Consider the following 17,589-nt stretch of genomic DNA (forward strand, 5'->3'; position numbering starts at 1 on the left):
TGTACAGGGACAGTGCACATTAGCCTCTCTGGGATATATGGGACGCGTCCCACCTGGCCAAAAGCCAGAGAAAACGCAGAGTGGCAAATTCAAATAAATTACTATAAAAATCAAACTTTCATAAAATCACATATGTAAGATCCCAAATTAAAGCTACACGTGTTGTGAATCCAGATAACATTTCAGATTTCAAAAAGGCTTTTAGGCGAAATCAAACAATGCTGTTATCTGAGAGTAGCACCTCCGTAAACAAAGCGAGAAAACATATTTCAACCATGCAGGCGCGACACAAAACGCAGAAAAAAAGATATAAATCATGCCTTACATTTGACAAGCTTTTTCTGTTGGCACTCCAATATGTCCCATAAACATCACAAATGGTCCTTTTGTTCAATTAATTCCGTCGATATATATCCAAAATGTCAATTTATTTGGCGCGTTTGATCCAGAAAAACACCGGTTCCAACTTGCGCAACGTGACTACAAAATATCTCAAAAGTTACCTGTAAACTTTGACAAAACATTTCAAACTTCTTTTGTAATACAACTTTAGGTATTTTATCAATTAAATAATTGATAAAATTGAAGACGGGATGATCTGTGTTCAATACAGGAAGAAAACAAACTGATGCTACCTTTCTGGTCACGCCCCTTTAACAAACAGTACACTTGAAGTGACCCTCGTTTTGAACAGGGCTACTTCTTCATTACACAAAGGAAAAACCTCAACCAATTTCTAAAGACTGGTGACATCCAATGGAAGTGCTAGGAACTGCAAGAAGGTCCCTTAGAAATCTGGATTCCCTATGAAATAACATTGAAAAGAGAGTGACCTCAACAACAACAAAATATCTGAATGGTTTATCCTCGGGGTTTCACCTGCTACATAAATCCAATCAAATAAAATGTATTTATATAGCCCTTCGTACATCAGCTGATATCTCAAAGTGCTGTACAGAAACCCAGCCTAAAATCCCAAACAGCAAGCAATGCAGGTGTAGAAGCACGGTGGCTAGGAAAAACTCCCAAGAAAGGCCAAAACCTAGGAAGAAACCTTGAGAGGAACCAGGCCGGGTGGAGATTATAACAGAACATGGCCAAGATGTTCAAATGTTCATAAATGACCAGCATGGTCAAATAATAATAATCACAGTAGTTGTCGAGGGTGCAGCAAGTCAGCACCTCAGGAGTAAATGTCAGTTGGCTTTTCATAGCCGATCATTAAGAGTATCTCTACCACTCCTGCTGTCTCTAGAGAGTTGAAAACAGCAGGTCTGGGACAGGAAGCACATCCGGTGAACAGGTCAGGATTCCATAGCCGCAGGCAGAACAGTTGAAACTGGAGCAGGAGCATGGCCAGGTGGACTGGGGACAGCAAGGAGTCCTGAGGCATGGTCCTAGGGCTCAGGTCCTCCGAGAGAAAGAGAGAATTAGAGAGAGCATACTTAAATTCACACAGGACACCGGATAAGACAGGAGAAGTACTCCAGATATAACAGACTGACCCTAGCCCCCGACACATAAACTACTGCAGCATAAATACTGAAGGCAGAGACAGGAGGGGTCAGGAGACACTGTGGACCCATCCGATGATACCCCCGGACAGGGCCAAACAGGAAGGATATAACCCCACCCACTTTGCCAAAGCACAGCCCCCACACCACAGGCATATCTTCAACCACTAACTTACCATCCCGAGACAAGGCCGAGTACAGCCCACAAAGATCTCCGCCACGGCACAACCCAAGACGGGGCGCCAACCCAGACAGGAAGATCACGTCAGTGACTCAATCCACTCAACTGATGCACCCCTCCCAGGGACGGCATGAAAAAGCACCAGTAAGCCAGTGACTCAGCCCCTGTAATAGGGTTAGAGGCAGAGAATCCCAGTGGAGAGAGGGGAACCGGCCAGGCAGAGACAGCAAGGGCGGTTCGTTGCTCCAGAGCCTTTCCGTTTACCTTCACACTTCTGGGCCAGACTACACTCAATCATATGACCCACTGAAGAGATGAGTCTTCAGTAAAGACTTAAAGGTTGAGACCGAGTCTGCGTCTCTCACATGGGTAGGCAGACCATTCCAGAAAAATGGAGCTCTATAGGAGAAAGCTCTGCCTCCAGCTGTTTGCTTAGAAATTCTAGGGACAATTAGGAGGCCTGCGTCTTGTGACCGTAGCGTATGTGTAGGTATGTACGGCAGGACCATGCTTTGTAGGTTAGCAGTAAATCCTTGAAATCAGCCCTTGCCTTAACAGGAAGCCAGTGTAGGGAGGGTAGCACTGGGGTAATATGATCACATTTTTTGGTTCTAGTCAGGATTCTAGCAGCCGTATTTAGCACTAACTGAAGTTTATTTAGTGCTTTATCCGGGTAGCCGGAAAGTAGAGCATTGCAGTAGTCTAATCTAGAAGTAACAAAAGCATGGATTAATTTTTCTGCATCATTTTTGGACAGAAAGTTTCTGATTTTTGCAATGTTACGTAGATGGAAAAAAGCTGTCCTTGAAACAGCATTGATATGTTCGTCAAAAGAGAGATCAGGGTTCAGAGTAACGCCGAGGTCCTTCACGGTTTTATTTGACACGACTGTACAACCATCAATATTAATTGTCAGATTCAACAGAAGATCTCTTTGTTTCTTGGGACCTAGAACAAGCATCTCAATTTGGTCCTAGTTTAAAAGTAGAAAGTTTGCAGCCATCCACTTCCTTATGTCTGAAACACAGGATTCTAGCGAGGGCAATTTTGGGGCTTCACCATGTTTCATTGAAATGTACAGCTGTGTGTCATCCGCATAGCAGTGAAAGTTAGCATTAGGTTTTCGAATGACATCCCCAAGAGGTAAAATATATAGTGAAAACAATAGTGGTCCTAAAACGGAACCTTGAGGAACACCGAAATTTACAGTTGTCAAAGGACAAACCATTCACAGAGACAAACTGATGTCTTTCTGACAGATAAGATCTAAACCAGGCCAGAACTTGTCTGTGTAGACCAATTTGGGTTTCCAATCTCTCCAAAAGAATGTGATTGATGGTATCAAAAGCAGCACTAAGGTCTAGGAGCACGAGGACAGATGCAGAGCCTCCGTCTGATGCCATTAAAAGGTAATTTACCACCTTCACAAGTGCAGTCTCAGCGCTATGATGGGGTCTAAAACCAGACGGAAGCATTTTGTATACATTGTTTGTCTTCAGGAAGGCAGTGAGTTGCTGCGCAACAGCTTTTTCTAAAAATGTTGACTGGAATGGAAGATTCGATATAGGCCGATAGTTCTTTATATTTTCTGGGTCAAGGTTTGGCTTTTTCAAGAGAGGCTTTATTACTGCCACTTTTAGTGAGTTTGGTACACATCCGGTGGATAGAGAGCCATTTATTATGTTCAACATAGGAGGGCCAAGCACAGGAAGCAGCTCTTTCAGTAGTTTAGTTGGAATAGGGTCCAGTATGCAGCTTGAAGGTTTAGAGGCCATGATTATTTTCAGCATTGTGTCAAGAGATATAGTACTAAAACACTTGAGTGTCTCTCTTGATCCTAGGTCCTGGCAGAGTTGTGCAGACTCAGGACAACTGAGCTTTGAAGGAATACGCAGATTTAAAGAGGAGTCCGTAATTTGCTTTCTAATAATTATGATATTTTCCTCAAAGAAGTTCATGAATTTATTAATGCTGAAGTGAAAGCCATCCTTACTTGGGGAATGCTGCTTTTTTGTTAGCTTTGCGACAGTATCAAAAATACATTTTGGATTGTTCTTCTTTTCCTCAATTAAGTTGGAAAAATAGGATGATCGAGCAGTGGTGAGGGCTCTTCAATACTGCACGGTACTGTCTTTCCAAGCTAGTTGGACGACTTCTAGTTTGGTGTGGCGCCATTTCTGTTCCAATTTTCTGGAAGCTTGCTTCAGAGCTCGGGTATTTTCTTTGTACCATGGAGCTAGTTTCTTATGATAAATGTTTTTAGTTTTTAGGGGTGCAACTGCATCTAGGGTATTGCGCAAGGTTAAATTGAGTTCCTCAGTTAGGTGGTTAACTGATTTTTGTCCTATGATGTCCTTGGGTAGGCAGAGGGAGTCTGGAAGGGCATCAAGGAATCTTTGTGTTGTCTGTGAATTTATAGCACGACTTTTGATGCTCCTTGGTTGGGGTTTGAGCAGATTATTTGTTGCAATTGCAGACGTAATAAAACGGTGGTCCGATAGTCCACGATTATGAGGAAAAACATTAAGATCCACAACATTTATTCAATGGGACAAAACTGGGTCCAGAGTATGACTGACTTAAGTTATGTTATACTCACAGACATGATTCAAACAGTTTTAGAAACTTCAGAGTGTTTTCTATCCAATACTATCCAATCCAATAATAATATGCATATCTTATCTTCTGGGAATGAGTAGCAGGCAGTTGAATTTGCGCATGCATTTCATCCGGACGTGAAAATACTGACCCCTGTCACCAAGAAGTTTAATCAACGTTTCAGTAAAAGTACCAGTTTTAGCCAGCCGGCTAATTTTCAACCACAGTCCCTGGGCAGGTTATAGTACCTGAATAATGTTGAAATGAGGAATTAGAGGAGATAATGGTGTACTTCTTTTGCCAACTTGCTGTAAAGATGTTTGCCTGCTCTGACAACAGATTGTTTAGCAAAACCCTTTTTTTCAAGATTTGCACCAACAGAGTGATCAGATACGGTTTGATGAGGTGACTTAATAACTCATAAAAACCTCACAGATATCCCACTGCATGCTCTCTGTATTGGCATATCAAATAGTCCCAGTTGTGTCATTCATTGAAGTATCTTCTTTTTATAGTCTTATGCAAACACAAATCAACAAAGATAGCCTGCTAGGAATGCATACCCTTCAACCTAATTGCTTAGCTTTTATGAGGATCTGATAGATGCTTTCTAAATCTGGATGTTTATGTGGCTATTTTTATACATCGTTTTCAAATCCTTTTTGGCAATGAATATTATGGGAAAAGGGAAACATGCTGGAACTGGAAGTACGTGATGGTGAGTGCTTTAGTATCAACACGCTTCTTCAGAGGGGGTCATTCTTTCTAAACCGTAATATTTCTAAATAGTGGGGGGGTTCTTTCTAAACTGCAATATAATACAAAATAAATGACCTTGGGGAGATTCTCATCAATAGACACTGTACTATATGACGGCCAAAAACAATGCAGTGTCCTGCTGTCTAATAAAGGCAGCATTAAAGGGAACTAAAAGTGTGTACACAGGTGATGTCTCTAGGCCTTTGAGATTATTGCCTAGACAGTTCTTAAAAAGCAATATAAAGAGGATTTGTGTTGTTGCTGCTTACTTTTTTTTCTAAGAATTGTAGCAAAGGCGAAGGGGTATCTGATGAATGACAGGCCTACCATCTACCTACATCAGTTAGGCTTATATCACCTGGATGACAGGCCTACCATCTACCTACATCAGTTAGGCTTATATCACCTGGATGACAAGCCTACCATCTACCTACATCAGTTAGGCCTATATCACCTGGATGACAGGCCTACCATCTACCTACATCAGTTAGGCTTATATCACCTGGATGACAGGCCTACCATCTACCTACATCAGTTAGGCTTATATCACCTGGATGACAAGCCTACCATCTACCTACATCAGTTAGGCCTATATCACCTGGATGACAAGCCTACCATCTACCTACATCAGTTAGGCCTATATCACCTGGATGACAGGCCTACCATCTACCTACATCAGTTAGGCTTATATCACCTGGATGACAAGCCTACCATCTACCTACATCAGTTAGGCTTATATCACCTGGATGACAAGCCTACCATCTACCTACATCAGTTAGGCCTATATCACCTGGATGACAAGCCTACCATCTACCTACATCAGTTAGGCTTATATCACCTGGATGACAGGCCTACCATCTACCTACATCAGTTAGGCTTATATCACCTGGATGACAAGCCTACCATCTACCTACATCAGTTAGGCCTATATCACCTGGATGACAGGCCTACCATCTACCTACATCAGTTAGGCCTATATCACCTGGATGACAGGCCTACCATCTACCTACATCAGTTAGGCCTATATCACCTGGATGACAGGCCTACCATCTACCTACATCAGTTAGGCCTATATCACCTGGATGACAGGCCTACCATCTACCTACATCAGTTAGGCTTATATCACCTGGATGACAAGCCTACCATCTACCTACATCAGTTAGGCCTATATCACCTGGATGACAAGCCTACCATCTACCTACATCAGTTAGGCCTATATCACCTGGATGACAGGCCTACCATCTACCTACATCAGTTAGGCCTATATCACCTGGATGACAGGCCTACCATCTACCTACATCAGTTAGGCCTATATCACCTGGATGACAGGCCTACCATCTACCTACATCAGTTAGGCCTATATCACCTGGATGACAAGCCTACCATCTACCTACATCAGTTAGGCTTATATCACCTGGATGACAAGCCTACCATCTACCTACATCAGTTAGGCCTATATCACCTGGATGACAGGCCTACCATCTACCTACATCAGTTAGGCTTATATCACCTGGATGACAAGCCTACCATCTACCTACATCAGTTAGGCCTATATCACCTGGATGACAGGCCTACCATCTACCTACATCAGTTAGGCTTATATCACCTGGATGACAAGCCTACCATCTACCTACATCAGTTAGGCCTATATCACCTGGATGACAAGCCTACCATCTACCTACATCAGTTAGGCCTATATCACCTGGATGACAGGCCTACCATCTACCTACATCAGTTAGGCCTATATCACCTGGATGACAGGCCTACCATCTACCTACATCAGTTAGGCCTATATCACCTGGATGACAGGCCTACCATCTACCTACATCAGTTAGGCCTATATCACCTGGATGACAGGCCTACCATCTACCTACATCAGTTAGGCCTATATCACCTGGATGACAGGCCTACCATCTACCTACATCAGTTAGGCCTATATCACCTGGATGACAGGCCTACCATCTACCTACATCAGTTAGGCTTATATCACCTGGATGACAAGCCTACCATCTACCTACATCAGTTAGGCCTATATCACCTGGATGACAAGCCTACCATCTACCTACATCAGTTAGGCCTATATCACCTGGATGACAGGCCTACCATCTACCTACATCAGTTAGGCCTATATCACCTGGATGACAGGCCTACCATCTACCTACATCAGTTAGGCCTATATCACCTGGATGACAGGCCTACCATCTACCTACATCAGTTAGGCCTATATCACCTGGATGACAAGCCTACCATCTACCTACATCAGTTAGGCTTATATCACCTGGATGACAAGCCTACCATCTACCTACATCAGTTAGGCCTATATCACCTGGATGACAGGCCTACCATCTACCTACATCAGTTAGGCTTATATCACCTGGATGACAAGCCTACCATCTACCTACATCAGTTAGGCCTATATCACCTGGATGACAGGCCTACCATCTACCTACATCAGTTAGGCTTATATCACCTGGATGACAAGCCTACCATCTACCTACATCAGTTAGGCCTATATCACCTGGATGACAGGCCTACCATCTACCTACATCAGTTAGGCCTATATCACCTGGATGACAGGCCTACCATCTACCTACATCAGTTAGGCCTATATCACCTGGATGACAGGCCTACCATCTACCTACATCAGTTAGGCTTATATCACCTGGATGACAGGCCTACCATCTACCTACATCAGTTAGGCCTATATCACCTGGATGACAGGCCTACCATCTACCTACATCAGTTAGGCCTATATCACCTGGATGACAAGCCTACCATCTACCTACATCAGTTAGGCCTATATCACCTGGATGACAGGCCTACCATCTACCTACATCAGTTAGGCCTATATCACCTGGATGACAAGCCTACCATCTACCTACATCAGTTATCTTTAATTATATTATTTTGCATGCATAGCCTTTTTTTTTTTTTCAATGTTGAAAATCCTTTGAGAATGACTCTTGACTCAGAAATAAAAGTTGATGTTAGAAAGGGCCCTTATTTTGCTCAATCTCTTTGGTGAGGCTGAACAAGGTCTTGGAACTAATCTGTCTGGATGCAAAAAAAATAAAAATAAATTTAAATACAAGTGCAGCAAAAGCTGATTCAAGTCTAGATCTCTAATCTGGCTATTCCATTTTCAGAAAGGCTGTTCTATTAGGGTACGACGTAGGACTCCTGTTGTATGTGTGGTGCTCTGACGTGTCATTTTAACAGCCTTAACCTGTCCTCTAGCTGTTTTCATCAGGCTTCCAAAAACTTCAGACCAGCGGTGAACAATTGGGCCCTTTGCCTACTCGCCCATCTCTTATTTGTCCATTTGAGGCACTTTAATCCTTTACATTTTTTTTAAAGGGAAAATCAACTGAAAAGTTTGCATCATCATGATGATGCGGCATGTGACACTTTGCTTCTTGAAAGTCCAATATCTTGAAAACTTGACTTCTGACATGCAAAACATTTTGGAGACTGTATCAACAGTGGACTAATCTGAAATAAAACGTTGATGGAAAGTGTATAGTCTACATACATGTCAGTGCTTGCCTCTGTGTAGTGCTGTCATTGGACCATACGATAATCTATTTTGGTGCTATTGGTGTATCCCAATGCTTAATGCTTCTACTCGGAGCCGTTCCCTATCTTATCATCACTAATCATTCACTCCAACATTTCCTGGTGACAGCACTGTTAAGTGGAGCAAGCTGCCCATTGCCTACACGACAAACAGTCTTCATTCTGTTGACCATGTCCACGGTTGTGTAGCTGGGTCAATCAGTTATCGTCCACGGACAAATGTATTCAATAGGCTTTACACAATTAGTCTGTGTCAACATATAAACCGGGGGAGTGACCCACTTTGTTCTTTCCATCTGTGCCATGGTAACATTGGTTGCATTAAAACTATTGCTGGACATAATGACATAGAACAGCCTTGTATCATGTCTAAAGAGCATTACAGATGAATGTGACCATGGATGTGACCTCACATGACTGTGTTAACTTATAGGGGTCAGGAGTAGCCTATTCTTCCACCTCCATTCTCTATAGAATGTGCTCTTACGATGCCTTCAACGTGTCTTGATTCGGGCCTTTGTTCAGTTCTTCTGAGAGTGATTGGCTATAGTAGTTAGAGTAGTGCCTGAATGGTTGGAGTCATAGAGTCAAACAAAAAGAGTAGTGCCTGAATGGTTGGAGTCATAGAGTCAAACTGAGAGAGTAGTGCCTGAATGGTTGGAGTCATAGAGTCAAACAAAAAGAGTAGTGCCTGAATGGTTGGAGTCATAGAGTCAAACTGAGAGAGTAGTGCCTGAATGGTTGGAGTCATAGAGTCAAACTGAGAGAGTAGTGCCTGAATGGTTGGAGTCATAGAGTCAGACTGAGAGAGAGTAGTGCCTGAATGGTTGGAGTCATAGAGTCAAACTGAGAAAGTAGTGCCTGAATGGTTGGAGTCATAGAGTCAAACTGAGAGAGTAGTGCCTGAATGGTTGGAGTCATAGAGTCAAACTGAGAAAGTAGTGCCTGAATGGTTGGAGTCATAGAGTCAAACTGAGAGAGTAGTGCCTGAATGGTTGGAGTCATAGAGTTAAACAAAAAGAGTAGTGCCTGAATGGTTGGAGTCATAGAGTCAAACAAAAAGAGTAGTGCCTGAATGGTTGGAGTCATAGAGTCAAACTGAGAAAGTAGTGCCTGAATGGTTGGAGTCATAGAGTTAAACAAAAAGAGTAGTGCCTGAATGGTTGGAGTCATAGAGTCAAACAAAAAGAGTAGTGCCTGAATGGTTGGAGTCATAGAGTCAAACTGAGAGAGTAGTGCCTGAATGGTTGGAGTCATAGAGTCAGACTGAGAGAGAGTAGTGCCTGAATGGTTGGAGTCATAGAGTCAAACTGAGAAAGTAGTGCCTGAATGGTTGGAGTCATAGAGTCAAACTGAGAGAGTAGTGCCTGAATGGTTGGAGTCATAGAGTCAAACTGAGAAAGTAGTGCCTGAATGGTTGGAGTCATAGAGTCAAACTGAGAGAGTAGTGCCTGAATGGTTGGAGTCATAGAGTTAAACAAAAAGAGTAGTGCCTGAATGGTTGGAGTCATAGAGTCAAACAAAAAGAGTAGTGCCTGAATGGTTGGAGTCATAGAGTCAAACTGAGAAAGTAGTGCCTGAATGGTTGGAGTCATAGAGTTAAACAAAAAGAGTAGTGCCTGAATGGTTGGAGTCATAGAGTCAAACAAAAAGAGTAGTGCCTGAATGGTTGGAGTCATAGAGTCAAACTGAGAGAGTAGTGCCTGAATGGTTGGAGTCATAGAGTCAGACTGAGAGAGAGTAGTGCCTGAATGGTTGGAGTCATAGAGTCAAACTGAGAGAGTAGTGCCTGAATGGTTGGAGTCATAGAGTCAAACTGAGAGAGTAGTGCCTGAATGGTTGGAGTCATAGAGTCAAACAAAAAGAGTAGTGCCTGAATGGTTGGAGTCATAGAGTCAAACTGAGAGAGTAGTGCCTGAATGGTTGGAGTCATAGAGTCAAACTGAGAGAGTAGTGCCTGAATGGTTGGAGTCATAGAGTCAGACTGAGAGAGAGTAGTGCCTGAATGGTTGGAGTCATAGAGTCAAACTGAGAGAGTAGTGCCTGAATGGTTGGAGTCATAGAGTCAAACTGAGAGAGTAGTGCCTGAATGGTTGGAGTCATAGAGTCAAACTGAGAAAGTAGTGCCTGAATGGTTGGAGTCATAGAGTCAAACTGAGAGAGTAGTGCCTGAATGGTTGGAGTCATAGAGTCAAACAAAAAGAGTAGTGCCTGAATGGTTGGAGTCATAGAGTCAAACTGAGAGAGTAGTGCCTGAATGGTTGGAGTCATAGAGTCAAACAAAAAGAGTAGTGCCTGAATGGTTGGAGTCATAGAGTCAAACTGAGAAAGTAGTGCCTGAATGGTTGGAGTCATAGAGTCAAACTGAGAGAGTAGTGCCTGAATGGTTGGAGTCATAGAGTTAAACTGAGAGAGTAGTGCCTGAATGGTTGGAGTCATAGAGTTAAACTGAGAGAGTAGTGCCTGAATGGTTGGAGTCATAGAGTCAAACTGAGAGAGCAGTGCTTGAATGGTTGGAGTCATAGAGTCAGACTGAGAGAGTAGGTCCTGAATGGTTGGAGTCATAGAGTCAAACTGAAAGAGAGGGAGAGAGAGAGAGAGAGAGAGAGAGAGAGAGAGAGAGAGAGAGAGAGAGAGAGAGGGAGAGAGAGAGATATCTCTGGACTGTCAGCTGTGACCTTCCCACTGAAGTCTGCTGCTGGGTTCAGCTGGTGATGCACCACATTTGAAATTGACATGCAAATTGCAACCATAAAAAATTTGTTAACTTAGCAAATATAAAGAATGTTTGACTTGACAGCAAATATGTGATATTTTCAACTATAAATCAAGTATATGAATGTGTTTTGGGCTTGTTGTATTTTACAGTACAGTATGTAAATGGCTCTCTATGGTAGTATTGATTCAATACTTTGATGGCTGTGACTCTAGTTGCGAAGGGAACATTGCGTAACTGTCTTCCATTAAAAGGACTCTATACCTCTGGCACTAGCAGCTCCTCCACCCCATTGACCAATCAGCACCCATGCTTTTAGCAGCACTCCCCTAGGCTGCACTGAGCAAACAGATGTGTCTGTTTCAATGTTTGTCAACGTTAGATGCCTAACCATTTATCAGTGGTCAGTAAGTACCCAGGCAGCTGGGTTCAGTCTGGCATGTGTGTGCATTAGAAATAACATTTTGTAAGTAAAAAAGGGGAGAGAGAAAGATGCCTCCCTCCCTCCCTCCCTCCCTCATGGTCTGTGGGCTGTTGACCTGAAGATCTGGACTTGTGGTACATTATTGCCTCCCTCTGAACACAATCGTGGACCAGATACCCTCTCTCGCCCTCATTACCCTATTACCCACCCCTTCCTCCTCCCCTGTTCCCTCCCTACTCGGGGGGGTCACTATACTGTAGTGGAGATGGTTCTGTAGCTCGGGCCAGGGGCATAGCAGGGGAAGTACTTATGAAGAAAGATATTTTGGGGATGGAGCGAGGGGAGGAGTAAAAATAGCCTAGTACTCTACACTGGTTTACATGTCAGAGAACATGAGCTGTGAACAGACAGAGATAGTGAACTTTACATAGAGCCTGGTCTATGTCTGTAGTCCATGAGCTCCCTGTGTGGCCTGCTTCCCTGTGACTTCCTGTTGGAGAGGAATCTAGGGAAGTTTTCTGTCTTGTCCGCGTGAGGTGCACAGGACCTTTGAGTGTCTCCATATTTAACAAAGTTGAAACTTGAATACCATATATTCGTCTTTGTCTTCTTGACAGGTAAGTGGTGTGTTATGAGGAGTCTGCATATACTTATAGACATAACATGCATTCTATCTATCTATATATCCATCTATTGATTCAACTTATCGACTTCTGTGCCTACTTGATATTATATGTGTATGCGTTGTAATGTTAGCTCATAGTTGTAATAACTGCTTAAAAAGTTGTAATATTGGCTTAAAAAGTTGTAATAACTACTTACAATGTCAGCTTTTATAACGGTAGTGCTTCAAGTGTTAGCAATACATAGCAGCCTCTATCAAAGGGATTTGGTAAGGCATTATGAGGACCTCCCTCTGTTTAGTGCAACTCAACTGTATTCTGAATTGGCCATAAAAGAGGTCAGATTGGTATGTTAATGTATTGTCAGATGGAGCATAGCATTTCTCTGGGATGAAAAGGACACACTTTAATGGGCAACACTGTGTTAAACAAAAATACATTGAGATGGTAGTCAGTGTTCTTTAAAAACACACTGAGATGGTAGTCAGTGTTCTTTAAAAACACACTGAGATGGTAGTCAGTGTTCTTTCAAAACACAGTGAGATGGTAGTCAGTGTTCTTTCAAAACACAGTGAGATGGTAGTCAGTGTTCATTAAAAACACAGTGAGATGGTAGTCAGTGTTCTTTCAAAACACAGTGAGATGGTAGTCAGTGTTCATTAAAAACACAGTGAGATGGTGGTCAGTGTTCTTTCAAAACACAGTGAGATGGCAGTCAGTGTTCATTAAAAACACAGTGAGATGGTAGTCAGTGTTCATTAAAACACACTGAGATGGTAGTCAGTGTTCATTAAAAACACAGTGAGATGGTAGTCAGTGTTCATTAAAAACACAGCGAGATGGTAGTCAGTGTTCTTTAAAAACACAGTGAGATGGTAGTCAGTGTTCTTTCAAAACACAGTGATATGGTAGTCAGTGTTCATTAAAAACACAGTGAGATGGTAGTCAGTGTTCTTTCAAAACACAGTGAGATGGTAGTCAGTGTTCTTTAAAAACACAATGAGATGGTAGTCAGTGTTCTTTCAAAACACAGTGAGATGGTAGTCAGTGTTCTTTCAAAACACAGTGAGATGGCAGTCAGTGTTCATTAAAAACACAGTGAGATGGTAGTCAGTGTTCATTAAAACACACTGAGATGGTAGTCAGTGTTCACTAAAAACACAGTGAGATGGTAGTCAGTGTTCATTAAAAACACAGTGAGATGGTAGTCAGTGTTCATTAAAAACACAGTGAGATGGTAGTCAGTGTTCTTTCAAAACACAGTGAGATGGTAGTCAGTGTTCATTAAAAACACAGTGAGATGGTAGTCAGTGTTCTTTAAAAACACAGTGAGATGGTAGTCAGTGTTCTTTCAAAACACAGTGATATGGTAGTCAGTGTTCATTAAAAACACAGTGAGATGGTAGTCAGTGTTCTTTCAAAACACAGTGAGATGGTAGTCAGTGTTCTTTAAAAACACACTGAGATGGTAGTCAGTGTTCTTTCAAAACACATTGAGATGGTAGTCAGTGTTCATTAAAAACACAGTGAGATGGTAGTCAGTGTTCATTAAAAACACAGCGAGATGGTAGTCAGTGTTCTTTAAAAACACAGTGAGATGGTAGTCAGTGTTCTTTCAAAACACAGTGATATGGTAGTCAGTGTTCATTAAAAACACAGTGAGATGGTAGTCAGTGTTCTTTCAAAACACAGTGAGATGGTAGTCAGTGTTCTTTAAAAACACAATGAGATGGTAGTCAGTGTTCTTTCAAAACACAGTGAGATGGTAGTCAGTGTTCTTTCAAAACACAGTGAGATGGCAGTCAGTGTTCATTAAAAACACAGTGAGATGGTAGTCAGTGTTCATTAAAACACACTGAGATGGTAGTCAGTGTTCACTAAAAACACAGTGAGATGGTAGTCAGTGTTCATTAAAAACACAGTGAGATGGTAGTCAGTGTTCATTAAAAACACAGTGAGATGGTAGTCAGTGTTCTTTCAAAACACAGTGAGATGGTAGTCAGTGTTCATTAAAAACACAGTGAGATGGTAGTCAGTGTTCTTTAAAAACACAGTGAGATGGTAGTCAGTGTTCTTTCAAAACACAGTGATATGGTAGTCAGTGTTCATTAAAAACACAGTGAGATGGTAGTCAGTGTTCTTTCAAAACACAGTGAGATGGTAGTCAGTGTTCTTTAAAAACACACTGAGATGGTAGTCAGTGTTCTTTCAAAACACATTGAGATGGTAGTCAGTGTTCTTTCAAAACACAGTGAGATGGCAGTCAGTGTTCATTAAAAACACAGTGAGATGGTAGTCAGTGTTCATTAAAACACACTGAGATGGTAGTCAGTGTTCACTAAAAACACAGTGAGATGGTAGTCAGTGTTCATTAAAAACACAGTGAGATGGTAGTCAGTGTTCATTAAAAACACAGTGAGATGGTAGTCAGTGTTCATTAAAAACACAGCGAGATGGTAGTCAGTGTTCACTAAAAACAGTGAGATGGTAGTCAGTGTTCATTAAAAACACAGTGAGATGGTAGTCAGTGTTCATTAAAAACACAGTGAGATGGTAGTCAGTGTTCATTAAAAACACAGCGAGATGGTAGTCAGTGTTCACTAAAAACAGTGAGATGGTAGTCAGTGTTCATTAAAAACACAGTGAGATGGTAGTCAGTGTTCTTTCAAAACACAGTGAGATGGTAGTCAGTGTTCATTAAAAACACAGTGAGATGGTAGTCAGTGTTCATTAAAAACACAGTGAGATGGTAGTCAGTGTTCATTAAAAACACAGCGAGATGGTAGTCAGTGTTCACTAAAAACAGTGAGATGGTAGTCAGTGTTCATTAAAAACACAGTGAGATGGTAGTCAGTGTTCATTAAAAACACAGTGAGATGGTAGTCAGTGTTCATTAAAAACACAGTGAGATGGTAGTCAGTGTTCTTTCAAAACACAGTGAGATGGTAGTCAGTGTTCATTAAAAACACAGTGAGATGGTAGTCAGTGTTCTTTAAAAACACAGTGAGATGGTAGACAGTGTTCTTTCAAAACACAGTGATATGGTAGTCAGTGTTCATTAAAAACACATTGAGATGGTAGTCAGTGTTCTTTCAAAACACAGTGAGATGGTAGTCAGTGTTCATTAAAAACACAGTGAGATGGTAGTCAGTGTTCATTAAAAACACAGTGAGATGGTAGTCAGTGTTCTTTCAAAACACAGTGAGATGGTAGTCAGTGTTCATTAAAAACACATTGAGATGGTAGTCAGTGTTCATTAAAAACACAGTGAGATGGTAGTCAGTGTTCTTTCAAAACACAGTGAGATGGTAGTCAGTGTTCATTAAAAACACATTGAGATGGTAGTCAGTGTTCATTAAAAACACAGTGAGATGGTAGTCAGTGTTCTTTCAAAACACAGTGAGATGGTAGTCAGTGTTCATTAAAAACACAGTGAGATGGTAGTCAGTGTTCATTAAAAACACAGTGAGATGGTAGTCAGTGTTCTTTCAAAACACAGTGAGATGGTAGTCAGTGTTCATTAAAAACACAGTGAGATGGTAGTCAGTGTTCACTAAAAACAGTGAGATGTTAGTCAGTGTTCATTAAAAACACAGTGAGATGTTAGTCAGTGTTCATTAAAAACACAATGAGATGGTAGTCAGAGTTCATTAAAAACACAGTGAGATGGTAGTCAGTGTTCATTAAAAACACAGTGAGATGGTAGTCAGAGTTCATTAAAAACACAGTGAGATGGTAGTCAGTGTTCATTAAAACACAGTGAGATGGTAGTCAGTGTTCATTAAAAACACAGTGGGATTGTAGTCAGTGTTCATTAAAAACACAGTGAGATGGTAGTCAGTGTTCTTTCAAAACACAGTGAGATGGTAGTCAGTGTTCATTAAAACACAACGAGAAAAACACAAATGCTAAATTGTTGTTGTTTCAGCTTGGGACTGAAGTTAAATCTTCTTATTTTCAACCGTGCTGGTTGAAAATAAGAAGATTTAACTTCAGCCCCAAGCTGAAACAATTCATTAAAGAGCAGTGGGTACAAACAGTTGTTTTTTCCACTTCCTAGACATAGACAAATACATCAAATGAAAAACCTGCATATAAATACATTGTTGAAAGATTTTGTTGCGAAGCTCCCCCACAATCAAAGTAATACAAAGAGACAGTGTTGCGTTAAAGCCCAGCGAGGTTATGCGTTTGAACTTCTGCATTTTCTCTTTATAGATGTACGGTACAGCAATTAGTAACCAGAGCCAAAGTAATTGCCCTATTGTATCATATGAGTACCCTCAGGCCCCCTGTTCAGCCATTTGAGTCTTTAGGTCTAAGTCCCAAATGGCACCATATTCCCTCTATAGTGCACTACCTTTGATGGTCCCTGGTCAAAAGTAGTGCACTATGAAGGGAATAGGGTGCCATTTCTGACCCCAAGTATAGGTCTGCATGCACTGTACCCCCAGACAAAGGGTTATAATGAGGTTACAATGAGGATCTGCTATATAGTGACAGCAAAGTGTTGGCCAATACTCTCATCTTCTGACACACATATGACATGATTAATCAATGGTTTGCTCTTAACGGCTTTCAGCTGTCAAAATCTGGTACTCGTTTTTAATTGCAGCTTGAGGTGTTTTTTTTAGGATTCATGAGGGGACTTTTTAGGAAGGTCTGCTCTTCTATAGGATTTATGAAGGGACTTTTTAGAAAGGGCTGCTCAAACTCAGAGGAAGCCCCGTGCCAAAACAAACTGGCCTGCTGGAAGACTTCAGTCTTCACAATGGATTTGCCTCCTGAATGCTAAAATGAGCCCCTATCCAAATATATACAGCAAGAACGTCAATAGTAACCATGGTGTTATCTCAACTAGCTTGATCCCCACCCCCCCTGAGTTGTAGCTTTGATGAGACATGTCCCTATCTCCACCCGTACTATAATAAAGAAAATGCATTTCCTCAGCTTTGTCTGTGTTCTGTATCAAACCGTATAGTGTGTGCCGCACTATACACACACGCAGTTACACACACGCAGTTACACACCCACAGTTACACACCCACAGTTACACACCCATAGTTACACACACACACACAGACACACGCACGCACACACGCAGTTACACACCCACAGTTACACACCCACAGTTACACACCCACAGTTACACACACACACACACACACACACACACACACACACACACACACACACAC

At 41.7% G+C, this 17,589-nt stretch overlaps 1 protein-coding gene across 2 annotated transcripts in view; it reads left to right on the forward strand.

The window, feature by feature from the left end:
* Positions 1 to 12,094: 12,094 nt before the first annotated feature.
* The window catches only part of slc7a2 (solute carrier family 7 member 2), a 34,197-nt gene continuing 28,702 nt past the window's right edge, over positions 12,095 to 17,589 (forward strand). The window contains exon 1 of one of the 2 annotated variants that reach the window (XM_036969861.1): positions 12,095 to 12,385. The gene's annotated coding sequence lies outside the window, so the exon portion shown is untranslated. The remainder of the gene's footprint in view (positions 12,386 to 17,589) is intronic. The other variant, XM_036969862.1, reaches the window with a different exon arrangement.

This window comes from Oncorhynchus mykiss, chromosome 31 (genome assembly GCF_013265735.2).
Source record: "Oncorhynchus mykiss isolate Arlee chromosome 31, USDA_OmykA_1.1, whole genome shotgun sequence".
In the NCBI taxonomy this organism is placed as follows: Eukaryota; Metazoa; Chordata; class Actinopteri; order Salmoniformes; family Salmonidae; genus Oncorhynchus; species Oncorhynchus mykiss.